Below are 4,709 nucleotides of genomic sequence, written 5' to 3' on the forward strand. Positions count from 1 at the left end.
TTCTTTTATGGGAATATAAATTCATATATATAATTTATAATTATTTAAAATGAGAATGTCTAAATGATCCATATTAAATAGTTCTTGCCCCTCATTAAAGCAGTGAAATGAAATCCCAGTTGTCAAATATCCAGACTGCATGTGACATACTTATCTGAAAGGCAATGTCAGAAGCAACTCAAAGGTGGAAGTTTCTGCATCTTGGAGAGGTAAAACCTCAGGAATAGCCAATAATGCTCAAGTCTGCTGTTCGTGTTTTTTTCCCCTCCTGCCTTTAAAAAGCACTCCAAGAGGAACTTTCACTTTTGATCAAATCAAAATAAAGATTTTTAATAAATCATCTAAATGAAAGAGATAAGATGAGTGGGAAATTTACATTGTCAAAGAGATCACATGATCATATGTAAAAAGACCTATACTTCCATAATAAATTATTGCTTAAAACAAAAATAAATACTGAACTCCTATACGATACTCTTTCTTTTAAATGGTGAAAGTCTTCTTCATTGCCAAATCTCAGGAAGGGAATATAATGCACTGGTAAAAATCATGGGCACAGGTGTCCAACTGCCCGCTTGTTTACTGCTCCTGTGGATCCGGGGACCTTGTATGTATCATTTAACACTGACAGACTCTTATCTGTAATATGGTGCCTTCTTAGAGGTTTGTGGTGGAAATTAAAAGGAATTTATGCAAAGTATCAAGCACATTTTATGTATCTCATATATTTTATACTTTATTATTAGTTATGGCTTGCTGTTTTTACACAAAGAACTGTGTAACATAGACCCTACTGTCCACTCTTGCTTTCTTGTCTTTAGTGGGAAAAGTGGCATATCATCTCTATGCTAATTCAGATAAAAGATCTGATGCAGGTGAGAATGTAAGGAAAGATGCAGAAACAAATTGATGTTAGGCAATATTTCCCTGTGAGGCTACATAGGTTTGCAATGTTTGCATTTGGCTTTAAAACTGCAAGAGATGGCATGGATATCATGAGATAGAATCTCCTTTTCCTGGTAGTTAGGAAGGCCTTGTAGAATTTCTAGTCACAGTAGAGTCAAGCACACAGTAAAAGGGTGTTACTAAACATTTTCTGGGGCATCTCCAATACCCAGCGCATTCAGGATTAGATCAGAGACAACATAACTTTCTCAATTTGGATCTAAATCACTGTAGTACAAGCAGTGCGCCCAGCAGTCCTGCAGATCTGTCTCTTGCTTCAACAGTGTTTGGATGGAACAGACCCAGGGACGCCCCTCCAACCAGCCAACGACCACCCTCCAACCTCTTTTCCAGTCGCAACCTTGGGAGCCATCTTCTTGGCCACCCGCTGCCTCTGGGACCAGCCAACAGCCAATTTCGAGCTTACCTTACCACCAATCAACCATGAGCTCCTCCCAGATTCGTCAGAATTATTCCACCGAGGTGGAGGCCGCCGTCAACCGCCTGGTCAACATGCATCTGCGGGCCTCCTACACCTACCTCTCTCTGGGCTTCTATTTCGACCGTGACGATGTGGCTCTGGAAGGTGTGGGCCACTTCTTCCGCGAGTTGGCTGAGGAGAAGTGCGAGGGCGCTGAGCGTCTCTTGAAGATGCAAAACCAGCGTGGCGGCCGCGCCCTCTTCCAGGACATCCAGAAGCCATCCCAAGATGAGTGGGGGAAAACCCTGGACGCCATGGAAGCTGCCCTGGTTCTGGAGAAGAGCCTGTACCAGGCCCTTTTGGATCTGCATGCCCTGGGTTCTGCCCACGCAGACCCCCATCTCTGTGACTTCCTGGAGAACCACTTCCTAGATGAGGAGGTGAAACTCATCAAGAAGATGGGCGACCACCTGACTAACCTCCGCAGGCTGGCCGGCCCCCAGGCTGGACTGGGCGAGTATCTCTTCGAGAGGCTCACTCTTAAGCACCACTAGGAGCCTCTGGAGACCAGCAGCCTTTGAGGGAGCCCCTCTGACAGTCCCCTGGTACCAGAGCTTGTGCCTTAGGCTGTCCCTGCAGCCGCGAGGTAGCTTTTTTTTTTTAAGATTTTATTTATTTATTTATTTGAGAGAGAGAATGAGATAGAGAGCATGAAAGGGGGGAGGGTCAGAGGGAGAAGTAGACTCCCCACTGAGCAGGGAGCCCTATGTGGGACTCGATCCTGGGACTCCAGGATCATGACCTGAGCCGAAGGCAGTCACTTAACCAACTGAGCCACCCAGGTGCCCACGAGGCAGCTTTTTAACCACCCTGGAGCCCTCTCCCAAGCCGTGGACTAAGTGGAAACAATAAAGCTTTTTGCAGCAATCAATCAATCAATCAATCAATAAATCACTGTAATACAAAAAGGAAGCAAAGATATAAAGTATCAAACATAATGTTTTAGGTTATGCTCTCCTAGACTCATCTACCTTTCTTCCCTTACAATTTGATCCAACCAGGTGGACACATGCTCAGAGACAGGAAGAATCATGCTCAGAGACAGTAAGAATTGTGTAATATAGACCCTACTGTCCACCCTTGCTTTCTTGTCTTTTGTGGGAAAAGTGGCATATCATCATCTCTATGCTAATATGAGAAGCTTCACTCCTCACTGGCAATGAAGATGAAGGTATATTGGCCCATAGCTACTCTCAGCTGTGATTACTGCCAAGTTGAAAAAACTGGTGTGAAAGAACGGAGATGACAAAAACAAGAGATTATGATGAAGTCCTAGCGGTGGTAGAGTTTCTGTTTCCTATTATCCCTATTTTTCCCAGAATAAGGTTGCTTGTGGTTTAAGTTCATGAATTATTCCTACAACCTTCTCATAAATTCTTATAGTGCCCTCAGTCCAACCTGTCACCTGCCATGTTGCTTAGTTGGCAGACGCCATTAAAAAATAAAAAGGTGTTTAAACCTTAAAATCACCTACTATTTATTGAATTTCTACTATTGCATCCCTGGCACCACTGCTGGGATCTTTTATAAATTATCTTGTTTAGTCTTCACAGAAATCTCATACAGTGTTGTAGAGCAGAAACTTGGGTACAAAGCGACTAAATGACTTATACAGGTACTAAGTGAAAGAATAATGTTTCGCATTCCTATCTGTGTAACTCTAAAGCCCATTATTGTTGAGACTACTGGTAGTAAGGATATCAAGTATAGATATTTTTAATCTATTGCACTCACTGAAGCTCTCCAAAACCCACAAAAAATCTAAAAATAAAACATTGTCTTCTATGAAAGTAGGGTATAGTCATAATTTCAACACAGAAAGAAATACTGTCTTCCAAATTTAGTGCAATTTGGAGCAAATTAAGGGAGAGCATAAGAGATAATTTAAGTAGCAGATGTAGATATTTCTAAAAGTAAATCACATGCTCCTGAAAGTTTCAAACAATATTTAATTTTCTTGGAACAACAAAGTCTAGGGCTATGGATAAACCAAAGACAAAGAAGGACAATCCTATAAAAACTTAGTTTGATCCCATGAAAAGCAAAAGTTCGCAGAACTAAAAGAAGAAATGGACTAATCCACAATCAAATTAGAATTGCAAACTTAACTCATTTCTCTCAAGGGTTGACAAAAAAAGCAGAAAAAAAATCAGAAAGAACATAGAAGTTTTAATCAACACAACTTCCAACCTTGACTTAATTGGCATATATGTAGCACATCACCCAGCAATTATGATTTACGTCCTTTACAAATATGTATTAAATGTCTCCAAAAAATTACATGCTGTAACAAAAAGAAAAGTTTAATACATTACAATGATTGAAATAATTCAGAATCTGTTCTCTAATTGTACTGAAATTAAGCTAGAAATCAGTAACAAAAACATAACTAAAATTTCCAAGCTACCTAGAAATTACATAAAAATTCTTAAGATAGCATATGGAAATTAATATAAAAAGGGTCTCTCCAAAATCTTCCATTCAAGTATTCTTTGCATAGTTATAAAATATCTACATATTAGGCAATAAAGAAGTTCTAAAAAGAAGAAATATGATTTGTCACATTCTATAAAAAGAATAAAATATAGAAAATAGTCAAATATGTAAGAAAATAATCCTGGGACATTGAAATTTGATTTGATTAAAACTTTGGGTTAAAGGAAGAAAGAAAAATGCAACTGCATTTTTCCCTTATACGTTTTATTTTTTTATTGAAGTGGACTTGGCAAACAATGTTACATTAGTTTCAGGTATAGAACATAGTGATTCAACATTTGTATACATTATGAAGTAATCACCAAGATAAATGTAGCTACCGTGTGTCACTATACAAAGCTGTTACATATTATTAACTATATTCTGGAAGCTATACATTTTATCCCCTGTCTTATTTATTTTATAACTGGAACTCTGCACCTTGTAATCCCCTTCCTCTATCTTGCCCATCCCCCTACTACCCTTCGCTCTGGAAGCCACCAGATTGTTCTCTGTATCAATGAGTCTATTTCTGTTTTGTTTTGCCTGTTTGTTTCTTTTGTTTTTTGGATTCTACCTGTAAGTGAAATAGTATATTTGTCTTTGTCTGACTTATTTTACTTAGCATAATACCCTCTAGGGCCATCCATGTTGTTGCAAATGGCTAGATTTCATTTTATCATGACTAATATTCCATTTGTATACATACACACATACATATACCACATCTTTCTTTTATTTATTATTGATGGACACTTAGGTTACTTCCATGTCTTGGCTATTGTAAATAGTGATGCCATGAACGTAT

At 38.9% G+C, this 4,709-nt stretch overlaps 1 pseudogene; it reads left to right on the forward strand.

Annotated features, from left to right (window-relative positions):
- The first annotated feature begins 1,205 nt into the window (after positions 1-1,205).
- LOC112810111 (ferritin light chain pseudogene) lies at positions 1,206-2,293 on the forward strand (annotated as a pseudogene).
- Positions 2,294-4,709: the final 2,416 nt, after the last annotated feature.

Source organism: Callorhinus ursinus, unplaced genomic scaffold (genome assembly GCF_003265705.2).
Source record: "Callorhinus ursinus isolate GAN/ISIS: 27379988/994484 unplaced genomic scaffold, GSC_fseal_2.0 scaffold36, whole genome shotgun sequence".
NCBI lineage: Eukaryota > Metazoa > Chordata > Mammalia > Carnivora > Otariidae > Callorhinus > Callorhinus ursinus.